The sequence below is a fragment of the Callithrix jacchus genome, chromosome 17, assembly GCF_049354715.1.
Source record: "Callithrix jacchus isolate 240 chromosome 17, calJac240_pri, whole genome shotgun sequence".
In the NCBI taxonomy this organism is placed as follows: domain Eukaryota; kingdom Metazoa; phylum Chordata; class Mammalia; order Primates; family Cebidae; genus Callithrix; species Callithrix jacchus.
In genome coordinates this window covers 22946183-22961606 of record NC_133518.1, presented here as the reverse complement: position 1 = coordinate 22961606, position 15424 = coordinate 22946183, and positions in this window count along the sequence as shown.

The window sequence follows — 15424 nt, the reverse complement described above, 5'->3', positions numbered from 1 at the left end:
GTTTCATGCTACCAGAAGTTATTTTAGGGAATCTACGCATGAAGTGGCAAAAAAAAAAAAAAAAAAAAAAAAAAAAAATGCAAGAAGAGAAAAACATAAAGGTCTTTAAAATATACCTATAACTTGAATATCCACTTTCAGTTAAGCGAGCGCTTAAGAAAACCCTTTTAAATCCCTTGTTACTCAACTTTAGCCATGCCAAGCAGTTAAGATTTTGTCTTTCAAACTTTATAAATAGTAACCTCACAGATGAAACAAATAACTATGAATTGGGTTATGACATAACCCTGAGTGTACAAGGTATTTTCAAAGGGGTGCCGGGCAGCTTTTGAAATTATCATTGCCAAATTGTGACTGAGAAAATGATAGTGATCCAACCCAAACTTCATTTTGTTTGTGGCTATCAAGCTGTTCTTGCCCATTCCTGGGCATAGGCTGAACCAACCTTGGGAGGAGTCTGGTTTACAATGTATAGTCCAAAACAAAGATGATAACAGCCTCCTATTAAAATATACTTTCCTCTCACCTGGGAAACAGACCAAGAAACTAGCCATAGTTTTAGAAACCATGGCTTAGGAGTCACCCAGCTGGAGGTTACAAGATTTTTACCCTCCCTAAACTGCTCTCAAGGTCAGTGCTTGAGATATTTTGTAAACCCTGCCCTTGACCAATCAGCTGGCAGCACCCAGATGGACAAACTGGCCTTTCTTATTTGGTGATCCTGACCCAGGAACTGACTTATTAGGAGAAAACTGCCACCATTGTAAAACGGCACCGACTAAAACAAAGCATTGCCATGCGATTACAGGTCATGTTCTCAAGGACATGAGAAAAATCGAGGCCTGTAGCCAAGTGTGTTCTGGCAATTTTGTTGGATTGCTTTACACAGCAGGTTTATGGAGTCCTGAACCTGCATCCTAACCTAAGATGCTCTGTCTTTGACAGAACAATACAGAAAGACATGCAAAGTAAACCAAATTGTCTACAGCTTAAGACCAACCTCACAAGTCCTTTTTCATTAATTATAACTTTACAGATAATATAAACAATGATTCTTATTATCCCTTTTAATGGTTTGCACGGGAGCAGAGAAGCCAAAAGCCTGACTGGTAAGAAATTTTTACCCTTTTGCCAGCATATGTGGTTCTGGATTCCCTTTTCCCTGACTCAACTCTAAACCAAGCATGTTCAAGTTTGGAAAACTGACTTTTCCTAGTTTGGAAGAACATTATTATTATTATTATTAATTATTTTTAAAGCCATTTTAAACTGTGAAAGAATGAAAAACACCATAGACCTGAGTTAAATTATGGAAAGTTTCTACATACCTGTCAGGGTTGTCAGAAAATTGGCCTAAGCCTCCCTCTATTCACCTAAAGTCCTGTAATGAGAATGGATACTGAAGGGATCCCAAATAAGGATCCTCAGATGGCTCCCTAAAGGTTGCCTCTCTAATTTTGGAACCATTCTCTTTGGGTCTGCTCAATATGATTGCTAAAATAAGCTGAGTTCATGTTACAACACTTGCAAAAATTTGGTAAAAATGCCATACCCTTGTGCAAAAGAAAATGAGTCGCTGTTCTCTTCAAAGTTCTGAGGTTAAGGAAGTTCCAGTGTTTCAGAGTGTACTCCAGAAAGGTGCAAGCTAAAGATAATCTATCACTCATCTAGAAAGAGAAATGGTAGAAGGCATCCCTTTAGTCTCCTTCTCTTCCACATGTGACCCAGGGCGGAGAAGAGAAGAGTGAAGGCATTTCCAGGAATATTTTTCCTCCCTGGTTTCTGGGTCCCAGCTCCTTGTTAAATGTGCTGCCCATGGCTGAAGGTATGGATCTCCAAGCCACGGCACCAGAGGAAGTAGACTTCTGGGCTGAGTCACGCTTACCCAAGTAGCCCTAGTTTTCTGCCTACTTTTCCCCTTTGACTTCCTAGACTTGTGTGACCTGCCTAGCTCCCAAAAACATGGATCTCCAGAGACTGTAATGGTTGCCTTTGGGCAAGGCTGCTTTAACAGAGGCAATGTGCTAGATTGCTGGCTGTTACAGTTTGTGTTAAAACATTGACCCTTAGAAAAATGGTTCCAGTTAACTTCTGAACTTAAAATTCCCTTCCTATTTAAGTACTGCTCTAATTGGAGACAGGTTTGGTGTCTTACAAGAATGTAGGGACCAAATGGTCAATTTCCTCCTGTTGAGACTGTATCAGAACTAACATTTGGCTGTGGAGGACATTTTACTTTAACTGCTAAAGACAGAACTTTCCCATTCACAGAAGGGGCTTAGCGCTGGATTTCTAGTGCCACAAAAGAAAACTGCACTGTATGACAGAGGACCAGTAATATGCCTCATAAAGAGGATTTCTATTTCTACTATAGAAATACCAAGTGCTTGTCGGAGAAATGGTACAGAGCAAAAGCTGTTTGAGTTACTTCCTGCCTCGTTTACTGATCTTTCCTAACAGACCTGTTTCCCTGAACTGTAAAAATTCCTGTACATTGCCTACACAGAGAGATTAGACATAGCAACCGTGGAAAGAAAAGAAGGAAAATTAGGTGACAGGATAGCTAGAAAAGGGCCCTGAGATTAAAGTAGACTTGCTCCATACTTACCATTCCTGTGTTTCTACCTCTGGTTTTCATCTGGATTCCAGGCAAGAACCCAAAATGAAACAGCTCTGTTCTCTGCATTATATACCCTGGCTTTTGGTCTCAGTCGAGAAGGAATTCAGGACACAGACACACAGGAGTGGGTTTCGGAGAAGAAAGTTTAGTAGGAAAAAAAAAAAGAGAGAAAATGCTTCTTCATGTCGAGAAAGCCCAAAAGAGGATCTCCGAGCAGAAAAAAGAACCAGCTAGCATGAATCCACCAAGTTTTACAGTTAAATTTGAGGAGGTGTTGATTTACATAGGGCTCATAGGTTGGTTCAATCCACTATGATGTCTACACAGGGCACAGGGAAGGTTCGTCGTCCCACCCTAATCTTATTATGCAAATGGCATTCCAGTTTATCGGAAACATCTTGTCTGCTTCTTACTGTACACATGGCTGATAAAGAGAAGGGAAGGAAGATGGAGCTGCCATCTTGAACATGATTGGCACAACTGCCAGTATCTATGTCTGCAGGTTGACTTTACCAGTTCCTCTTTGTCAGAAAGAAAAATAACTTGGGGCTGCTTTTCATTAAAAAGAAAAGCCTTGCTGAGGACTCCCATGCCCTTAGTAGCTGCCTTAAGTAATTTATTATTAACTCCTATATCAACAGGAAGCATAAATTATGAAAATAAAAACCTCAGTAATATAGTATAAAAATGTATTACAACAGTCATCTATGAATCTATATATTAAAAAGTTATTTTTAAATAATTATATTTCATAGAATAGATACAATCTTTAGGTCACATATAAATTTAAAAATTTCTTAAGTTGAGAACAAAATCCTGAAGAGATTTTAAAACTTTGTTTGCCCAACACATTTTGCCACTTATATAGACATTATTTTAACCCCCTGCCATGTAACTGATCCAATTATAATTCCTGGGAATTTGAGAGCTCTTATTCTCCTCAGTATTAAAATCATCTACCTGTTTTTATTTAGTGAAATCATCAATGTCCACCCATAGAAATTATTTTAGGTTATATATGGCAGCTGCTATGAGAATAGAATTTTCATTTGACCAATTACATTTAAAAATTTTTCTATCATAACTGTGTCTCATATATATTTTATATATATTTTTACACATATAGTGTATATATATATGGTATATATATATGTATATATATATATATATAAAATATATATATATATATATAAAATATATATATATATATATGGTAATCTGCTATGCAATAATAACAAGTGATATGTTTCCAGTACAATTCTCTACAAATACAGGTTACTTTGTATTTTCTACATTTTAAAAGATTATTTAAAATAGAGAAATAATAGAATTATGAATTCAGATTGTTCATTTACAAAATAACGTTTAAATATATTTCACTGATTCTTATTTTATGGTATTCCTAAAGAACAACTACAAGACAAATGAATTTTAGATAAAAAGACAATTTATTTTATCTAATTTTTTCCAAAGGGGTCTCAAAAAGTAAAAAAAAAAAAAAAAAAAACACTGAAAAGAAAACAAATACATCTTTTAAAGGAGGAAATACTCAGCAATTCTCACCAAATACCAGGTTACAATTAGCCTGTTCATGGTAGCAGAAGAGCAATTTCTTTCCACATAATTATAACACACGATTTGTCATACAGCACTTCTGCCAAAATTAGGAATGAAGCTGTTTCTATTAGGGAGTAAATGACAAAAAATGTTTTAGGTTTTATCTGGCGACAGAGCTAGAGAGGTGTCATAATCTGAATGTGTCCCCAAAACTTCATGTGTTAAAAATTAACAATGCAACAGTATTAGTGGATGGAGGCTTTTGGGAGGCGATGAGCTCTGACCTCATGAATGGATTAATGTCAACATAAAAATACCCCATGGGAGTGGATTCACTCTCTAACCGTCGCACTTTCAGCCATGTGAGGATGCAGCAAAACAGCCCTCACCAGATTCTATCACTTTGATCTTGTACTTCTCAGGCTCTAGACCCGTGAGAAATAAATTTCTGTTCTTTATGGATTACCCAGGCTGTGGTATTGTTACAGCAGCACACACACACAAATAGACAAGCGGGTCACCGTGGGCTTGTTTGTAATTTTTATTTATGTCACTGGACAAATAAAGGTTCAAATGTGGGTTTGACTGTGAGTTACGATATACATTTAGAGAAAGGGTGATATGTCAGTTTTGTTTTCGGAGTGCTAAGTATGACAAAAATGTCAATAGCAATAACTATTATGGCAGCTATCATTTTTCACTCTAACAATATTTAAATATCTACTTTGGACTTGTCTCTGTGGATATGACAGTGAAAAGAAAAAAGATCCTGCGTTCATGGAGCTTACATTTTAGTTGTGGGTAGCAGAGAATAAATAATTAAACAAACAAAAGTCTATTAAATATTGACAACTGCTGCCAATGTCCCTTAGAGAAGGATTTTCAGGAACATACCCGAAATCAAACAAAGTAAATTAGATTTGGTTTGTTATAGAAAGGGATACTTTGAGAGAATATCAATAAGATAAGTTAGAGAGACATTTTGCAGAATCTGGGTGTATGCTGGATGGTTCAAAAGAAGGGTGAAGAAGGTGGTGGCCATCTGCCAATGGGATACTGCTTGAGTACCAAGTATATCCCTGGTGGTAGAAATAATGTTCAGAAAAGCTGGCACACCAATGATATTTACAGCTATGTAATAGGATAAGATTACTTTGATGTAAAGTAATTGTAGATAAACAAGAGAGTTCCCAAGACCAAGCCCTGGATCACTTCATCATGAGGAGGAACCAGCCAAAGTGATCGAAAAAGAATCTCCAGTAATGTGAGAGACTGATCTTTAAGGCAGAGAAATAAAAGTATGCAGAAGAAGAAGAATTTCTATTATTAGTGAGTAGTGATTAAGTCTGATCCTAGAGTGCAATCGGGGTACATAACAGAAAGAACAGATTATCTGGGAATTTGTCTAGAAGAGAAAAATGGCTCCACTACATTTTTTGTTGTTGCTGCTTTGGTTTTAAGTAAGAAATGCTTTCTCATCATGTTTAATAATTTTATACCTCTATTTAATCATTATAACAGTTACAACAATGAGGTTTCTGACCTGATTTAATCTGGATAACAAACAGTTTAAGACTCAGTGATTTGTCCCAAGTTATACTGTTATTAAGTGAATGGCAGGGCTCAAAGTATAGTTTGATTTCAGCTGTGGGTCTTCTAATTACTGCTAATTCAAAGTGCAAACCTCTGGTTTCAATCCTGAGAGCTATATGTGGCAATTTTAAAATTTGGGGCCCACATATCACCACAGGAAGTTCTAAATTAATGGGTTTAATTAATTGGATTAATTCTAGAGTAGCTTTATTGGAAAAACCACTTTTCTATATATTTCTAGAAAATTGATATTTTGATATTCTGCTTTTGCTAAAGTTCATTGCAAAAAAACCATGCTAGACTTTCTGAATCAGAATCTCATAGGATGGAGTTTGTGAGTCTTGATTAAACCAGCTTCCTAGACGATGACGATTTTTAATTATACAACAGATTTCAAAATGTTGCAGCAAACAGATTCCCCCAAATTGGTGCATATTAAAATGATCTGGGAACATTTAAAAAATCCGGATGCCCAGGTTATACCAAGGGGATGCGGACCAGTTATCAGTAGGATTTAAAGCTATACAGCTTGCCAGGTGATTCCAAAGTGCAGCAAAATTTGCAAACCACTGGTATAAAAACTCCAGCAAGATGAGAAAGTGATGCTGATTATGTAAATTGATATTATGAAGCTATTAATGTGAAACTATCACTTGACTGTAAAACGACAATTTCATACAGTATAATTTAAACTACAAATGTGTCTATGAATATTTTGCAGAAGAATTTATTTGCCTTTCATTATATATTTTGCAAAGAGCATATCTTTGTTCTAGAGAATAAAGACAATAGTAAAGTTTATAGGCAGAAAAATAACTTCAAATTGAATTTATTTTTTAAGCCTCACTTTAACTTTGTTTTTTAGTCTTGAAGTTTGGCAGAACAGAGTTTAAAACCATTACATCTCCTTTTTCATATGCAGATGACAACATTGCCCTGTAAGTTTGCAGTTATTTTTTTTCAGTTTCAATTTATTTTATAGAAGTTAAATTAACTGCTCCGGTTAGTAGGGACATTTTGAACACTTTGTCTTTTGATTTTAAAAACACATTCCAAGGTCGAATTCATGGCAAGTTAACTAATTGAGCCCAGAAAAATTGAAAATGATGAGAAGAATTGGTTTAGTCAAATGTTACATAAATTTGCCCCTCAGCATCCTTTTGCTAATAAATCCAGAGTTTACACTTCTGCTACAAACCTGCCCTGAATGAGTTAGCATAATGAAGATGCTTTCATGTTAAGCAGTAATGTCTCTCTGCCAGAGAAGCCTCTTGACTCTCTGATAGGCTGGAGCAGACCCAGTTTATTCTACTACTGAACAAGTCAGGGTTTGACCTGTTCTGTGGAAGATGCTGGTGAGGCACAGGTGAAACAACCTAAAACTTAAAACATTATAGAACCATAAGCATATATCGTGCTTATGCTTTTTCAAATTTTAAAATATTTTCAACAATAAACTTTAATTCCTAAGTATTAATGCAAATATGTTGACAGAAGGAATGGTAAAATGACCTGATTTAACTATATGGTTCAAAAAATATATGTAAAATATCATTATCTTTATTGGGATTAGTGATTCACTATAAATTTTCATGGCTAAACTTACATTTTCAGAAGTCCCACCTAGGCATTAATTATATTTTTATTTTTCTATATATATTTTGAGAAATAGAAATATAAGCAAAAGAAAAAATGGAGGGATAAGTGAAAGTATTTAATGATTAAAATACACAATATATTGTTTTACTTTACCTTTTTTCACTTCTATAGTAGTTTTAAGCTATATAAGTATAAGTATAAGGACTTCTATATCCTTTTACTTTAACCAAAATATCTGTGCTGGATGTGCTCACAGGCATGTCCCAGCTCTCCATTGCTTTTACCTGTTTAGAAAAGTTTTAAGTTGTTAGCCAATCAGGTTTTAGGTTAGAGTGTGAGGTCTGGTTCCAGCCAATGAAGATCAGACATAGCTGTAAGAATGACCCCAAAGGCGAAAGGAATAAATTTGTATGTATTCCCTTTGTTCTTTGTACTCTCTTGGCAAGATGGCTAGTGAGAGTACCCTTCCTACAGTCCAGGAAGTAAAGATTGCATTGCTGAAAGATCCTTTGTCTCAGTGCTAATTTTTCTTTGTGGCACCAAACATCTATTTCCAACAGAAGATTCCAAAGAAATAATGAATACTAATGGTTTATTACTGGAGATAAAATATAGAATGCTAAATGCAGCAATTTTTTAAGTGAAATATTGTCTGAAGGGTCCCAAATGTTAAATTCACATATTTTCATGGTAATAAGTAACTACTTTGTTTGTGTGTAAATACAAGTGGATGCTTGGGAATTCAATACAAAATATTTAACTTGACACAACATTTTATCAGTGCAGTGGCTGCCATTTTAACAGCCAATCAGAAAAGAACACGGAGTCATATAAATTTTGGTGGCTGCATCATCAAAAAATGCAATTCTGAAGAGACATCAGTACCTCCTTTTTGCTAACCTGATATGGAAACTAAAAGCAGAAAGAGAATATGCTACCTTTATGGATCATAGATCTAATTTACCTTTGTTTTGCCAAAATCCCAAAAAGGTAGCATCTGGATAAAATAAAACTCGCTGTGAGGCTTTATCTGGCTAAACAGAGAAGCATCTGATGGAGCTGGCAAATGCTATGCCTATTACCTCTTTAGAAACACATGACTTTTTTTCTGTTATTGACCTTGGGGATGTCAAATAATTTTAAATTCTTGGTTGCTGGAATCAGCTATTGTAGAAACATACATGCATAGGTTTACTAAGGAACTTTGATGGTCAGAAGGCACCTTACACAGATGATACAAGTCGCTTTTAGTATTATTTGTTTAATTACTGCGCCAGGGTTCAGAGAGACTTTTTATTAAATTTCTGAAGCCAGGGTCATCAATACTTTATCCAACTTAATACCATCAATATTTAAAGAAAAAAAGTTTCCATAGATTTATGAGTTGATTTAAAAGCAAGTTATATTTGTTGTATGGCTATGATATATAGTGGTCAACATAATATATATGTGAACCAGGTTTATAAGATCCATGATCTAATTGAACTTACATTTATTAAAAGGAAAACTGACCATATATACATAAAATATAAACAAGATAACCCCTGACTGTTATTACCATGAATTTAGTAAGAAAGGTTACTTTGTATAAGATGAGCATTAAAGGGCCCTATGAAATATGATATCTGATCTGAGATCTGAAAGGTTAAAGCAACTCCTCCGGTTACTAACACAGTAAGATGAGAAAAGGCTTGACGTTTCTTATGGCAAATAGGGGGCAAGTTAGGAAAGGTGTAACATGAAGGAGAGACAGAGATAAGGGCTCTAGTATGAGATGAAGTTGGAAAGAAGGTCAGAAACCATCACGATAAGCGTTGTAGGCTAGGTCATCACAGTTGGATTTTATTTTGAGAGCATTAAGGTTTTTAAGCAGGGAAACAAAATCGTCGATTTATACATTTTAAATGCTACCTTGATTGCTGTGTGGAGAAGTAACTCTATGGATCATAAGTCAATCAGGGAAACACATTAGAAAGCCATTTCAATTATCCAGAGGTGATACAATGACAACAGTTAACATAAATGAAGATGAATTTGAGACATGTGTATTTAGGAAAAGTTGGAGGGATAGATAAGATAGGATCTTAGCTAAAGAGAGGATCAAATAATTTCCTTAATTTTTGTTTTCCAAAAAAAGGGTAAGGATTTATGTACTACACAGTGTTTTACATAATATAGAAAGGTAGGAATATAAAAGTTAGAAATTTAAGAAAATAGAGAAGAGTGGTTACTCTAGTGATGTAGTATTATAAAGTTCAAAAAGCATTTGGAACTTAGAGAAGAGTTCGTTAGAGGATTCAAAACAGAGCCCCCTAATTAAAGTCAGCATACAATAGAGAGAATAATGTAAATAATATTGAAAAGTAGTGGCCAGAGAGTAGAAAGAAGCAGGACACAGTCTACTGCTTAAAAATTCGAGAGAAAAATGTTTTATGATGGATGCGCAAAGTTGTCAAATGCTGCACAAGTTCAAGATTAAAAATGAAAGATGGCCAGGCATGGTGGCTCAAACCTGTAATCCTACCAGTTTTGGAGTCCAAGGTGGACAGATCAGCTGAGGTCAGGAGTTCGAGAAAAAGCTGACCAACATGGTGAAACCACTTCTCCACTAAATATACAAAAAATTAGCCAGGCATGGTGGCACGCGCCTGTTAATACCAGCTACTCGGGAGGCTGAGACAGGAGAATCACTTGAATCCAGGAGGCGGAGGTTGTAGTGAGCCCAGATAGTGCCATTGCACTCCAGTACAGGTGACAGAGTGAGCAGTCTCAAAAGAAAAAAAGAAAGAAAAGAAAGCAAGCTTGTGTGCAATAAATACAGTTTGTAAAGGTTATTTTTTAAATGACTTATTCCACTATACTTCAGAAAGAGCAGAATTCTACTCATTTGTTCAACTTTTGTCTGATTCTAAAACAGTCTCAATAGATATAACAAATGTTATTTTGCTAGAAATTCTGAAAAATATGTGTCATTACAAATTTTATTAGAAATTAGCATAAAAATCTGTTCATTTGTGATAATGAAGTTAAAGCGTTACCCTGTTCAAGAAGCAAAGCAAAATGAAACAAAACAAAAAACAAATTTTAGGGACTAGAAATTAAACAAATTCAATTCTTATATAACAGTATAATGTATTTGACTAATTTTATAACAAATGTGCCAAATAGTTTAAAAAAAAATAAATCACAGATTGCTTGTTGTTCTGTTGCTACACAGGAAAAAAATATATAAATTTTAAAAAATTAGTTTTTCAAGCCTAGTTACAATGTGAGAGTATAAAAAAGAATAGAGAATTGCAATTTGGGAATACAAGGAAAGGCAAATTCTCCTCTACTGAAGATATATCTGTAAGAAAAGTAACCTAATTTCCAGGGTAGAGAAGTAGGTTTTAATTATAGTTTGTATATTTGATTGTTTTGTGAATCTAAGTGATGAAAGCCGTTCTAGGTCATCTATTAAAAAATTTGGTATGTTTTAAAGCTGTCCATTGAAACCCTCCTTTGACAAGTATTATGTAACCAAAATAAGATGGTAAATTGAACCATAAATCTGCTACATGTTTAATTTAAAACAAAATTTTTATACCTGATGAAGAATAGAAACTATAACTTTTAGCTCTATAGTGCTATACATAATTTATTACAATCTTAAGGCAGTTGCAACACCTGAAATTAAATAGGATGTAAAGTTATTCCCTGAAGGTCATGGAGATAGTTGTAAGAAATGCGTTTAAAAATAAATACACACTTTTTTTTTTTTTTGGGAAAGAGTCTTACTGTCACCCAGGCTGGAGTGCAGTGGCATAGTCTCAGCTTATTGCAACCTCCACCTCCAGGGTTCAAGTGATTCTCCTGCCTCAGCCTCCTGAGTAGCTGAGATTACAGGTGCCCACCATTATGCCCAGCTTTTTTTTTTTTTTTTTTTGTAGTTTTAATAGAGACAGGGTTTCACTATGTTGACCAGACTGGTCTCGAACTTCTGACCTTGTGATTCACCCACCTTGGCCTCCCAAAGTGCTGGGATTACAGGTGGGAGCCTCTGCACCTAGCCACAAATAGTTTGTATTATTGTGTACATTGCTCAGCAGCCATGCCCTCATTACAAATCCCTTATCACATTTCTCAGAATACTACTTTAACCTCTTGAGTATGACACTTCTAGCATAAGTAAAATGTTCTCTTATAAAAATATGTTTTACATGATAAAGATGACTTTTAGAGTGGCTGAAGTAGTAGATCTGTTGAAAATGTTGTGAAGCATCATTATTACCAAATAATATTTTTATTCAATGACGAACACAGGATAAAGGCATTGATTTATTTAGTAATGTTAATGGGTTCAATTATTCATTTGACAAATACATTTAGTGTTTATGATATATCAGGTACCTGCCTAGTTGCTGGGGAGCTATCAGAGATCATAACAAATGAACATCCTTGGCTTCATAGGGTTTGTAAAAGTTTTATGTATTCATTAAGTAAAAGTTTTACATAAAATAAAATCAAGCAGAAAATACACTGAATAAAACTTTTGTTAGTGTCTGACTAATCTTTACTCTTTCCCTTTCTGGTACAACCTTATGTATCCCATGGACTAACGTTATACATATCATATTAGAATTCGTTCTCTAGACAGGAAAACAAATCTAGATCTTGTAGCTAAATTCACTTATTATGACTCAAATTTACTATGTGGCAAAACTCCTGCTCAGAAAAACAATTAGGAGCACAACCAGTTTGGTCTAGGCCCTTATACCTACAGTTCACAGACTACAAGGTAGAACTGACATTCATTTCAAAGCAAATTGTGGCTATTTTTTTTGCAGAAATATAAATGAATCCCTAGAAAAGAAGTGTGGAGTCTAATACATGCTAGATTAAAACACATCTCACTTCATCTCTTCATATATCCCAAGTTGACCTCCATCATGATCCAAATATCAGCTTCTCTGAAGCCCTCCCCACCAATATTCTGCTATTTGCATTGCCTTGTGTACTAGTTTGTCTCATATAAACTCCTATTGCTTTTATCCTTCTAATAAATGTCTCATCTGGAACTTTGCACTGTGCTACAAAACAAACAGTAAAGAGCTACATTCTCCAAAGTTTTCTTCCCTTCCTAGTATTAAACAAAACTCTACTTTCTGTGCCTCATTATTAAGAACTGGTGCTTATGCTGACATGGTGGACGGAATGCAGCCATTACTAATGATGCTTTTAGATCATTCAGGTGCCATGCAAAACAAACAAAATCCGAAAAACAAACAAAAAATGTGTTTATTTGGGACACGTGGCTAACCACCAGCTTCTCAGCATCTCTTCGAATTCACTAAAGACCTTAGCTGCATTATCTTTTACTCCTATCTCTGCAGGTTTTGTAACTTTTCTGAGAACTGCCTATGATCCATTCCAACAAAGCTTTATGCTCTCAGTTATTTGACTTATTTATCTTTAATGAACTTAATAGAAACTGGTTATAACTCTGAAGAATAAGTTCATTTCTCTTTGTGAGTTTGTTCTAAAATCATCCATCCTGTTATTTAAGCCAATAACAGATGTGATCTCCTTTGACTCTACCTTTCATCTTCACTTATTAAAAAATCCAGCTCCTAAATTTCTTTTCAATCTCAATATTTTTTCTTATTTATTTACTGTCATCACCCTAGACCATGATACCATATCACTAGGATGAAATTCCACTAAAAACACTTGAGAGAAAGTTTTCAATACAGTTCTCAATTATTCTCCTGTATAATTGCTAAAAACAATGATTTTGAGCAATTTTTCCACTGTACTAAAAATATCTTGGGACGCTATTATCTTTTAGCTTTTAGTAAAGCACTTAATAGAATGATGATAATTACTTTCACATGCAGCTCACCAGGCCTATGAAATATAAAATATAGAAAAACTATAACACATTAGAGGTTACAGAAATACTTTGTAAACATTATTTTGCTGTGTAGCTTAACTGTAGATTGGCATCTATGAAATATATAGCATTCTTGTCCTTCAACATTTTAGCAATGAAACTATAGCACACTTGTAATGATTGTCTTGTATCTGTGAGAGGCACATTGTTTTCTAACATTCCCTAAGCTGTTCATATCAAAGCTCTGTAACTTGAGCTGTAGGCCAGACAATCCCAACACTCAATTTTATGTCATCAGGAATGCAAAAATAAGGTTTCTGTATTTGATAATCTCAAATATTCACATCAAAGTCAACCAGAAAATTATAGACTGAAAATTACTGTAAGCCTTTTTGCTGTATGTTAAGTCTATGACCATATAACATCCAAATTTTGCTATGTGAGGGTTTCTTTTTAAGAGGTAGATGCTCCTGGACTTCTAAATACTATTGAGAGCTCAACCTTAATTGCTCAATATGTGGCTGTTTCTCCACTGGTACTAGTGAAATACAACATTTTTCCAGGCTATATTTCTGCTTGAAGAAGAGTGAAAGTAATTGTTTTTCTATGTCAGTGATATTTCACAGCCCCAAAAATGTCATAAAGTAGAGATATTTTGCCAATAACCCATTCTTCTTTCTCTCCAAGCACAAAATTTGACATTAAATTGGCTATATTGGTTTTGTGAAGTTTTTGGCGTAATAAGACTTGCTTATACTTCTGAAGAGTGATATTTCTGTGGTTTTGAGCTTTTCACATTTTTGAAAAACAAAGTCCATCAATTTTTTATTGAAAGGAATTATTTTGTACTCATGATTCTGAACGAAAAGTTAAATTGATGAATCAAAAATTATATTTTGTTTAAAATAATACAAAACATTTGTTTATTTAACATTATGATTTGATAAAGTTTTATAACAGAATGTGAGTATGTCTTCCTGGAGGCAAGTATATACTCCCAATGAGAACATCCAATTTACAGATATCCTTTAATTTTGTCCACTTGAAATTTTCTTTTTAAAGCTGTATATTGAAAATTATTGACTTGCTTTAGAAGACTGTACATAATCATTAATCCCAATGTAATTCTCAGAAACGTTAAAATTATTGCTCTAAATCACAGGGCTAGAATGTTATAGAAGATAGATTGAAACCTAGGTCCTGGAGCCCAATATCATTTTAATCATTTCTGCTTTTCAGCATTCTAATGGGTTAAGGAAATTTGCTATATCTCATTACACACATTTGCATGCATATTAAATTGTGGTATTCAAAAAAAAATAAGTTCTTTTCAGTAGATGCAATAAGTCATCAAAAAGTTTAAGAAAAAAATCATCTCTTCATCAGGATATAAGAAAAATTTCTCAAGAAGAAACCTTTCTCACATACAATTATATATTAAATAAGTTTGTTAGCCAGTAGAGGGCTGGAAAAGGTAACTTTTAATTTATTTTGGAGACTTAATGTGAGCTCAGGCTCCCTGCCACGTAAGTGATTTACAGCAGCATGCATTGCAATTTACACAGGGAAGAGACAGTGCTCCCGAGTCAGGATTTGGTTAGACTTGCGGGTGGCATCATGTCAACTCTAGATCTGGACAAAAAGTTGAGCAATTCTCAAGGCAGATGTTACAGTACTTGCTAGGTTCTTACACTTGATGAGTGCAGGCATAGAGGATTTTTCTGTAATATTTTATCCAATCAGCACAGATTGAATGACTCTAACCTCAACAATGAACATGCAGTTCTAACTTCAGTTATGTAAATTAACCAGTTACTAATTTTACTAGTGAAGTCATTTCTGATATTCATCATGTTAAATAGCAAAACTTCTAGTAGATAGCGCAAACCCTTTAAGTATGTTTACTTCTAACATTATGTTATCTCTGTTAAAATATTTAAAATAAATCATATAGAACATAGCAGCTATATTTGTTTATTTAAAAATACAAAGTAAATTCATAAGATAAAATAGATAAGTAGGTCTTCCTCTGCATCTTATGTGCGTATAATTGTTATTTGTGTTTGATGTTTTTGTTTTATGTGTCTCTTTACCCAACCTTGAGTTCCAGGGGTATATGCAGGCCTCTGCATTTAGCCACGGATTAGACACATGGCGTGCTGTTAGCCTTCTTCACTACCCAC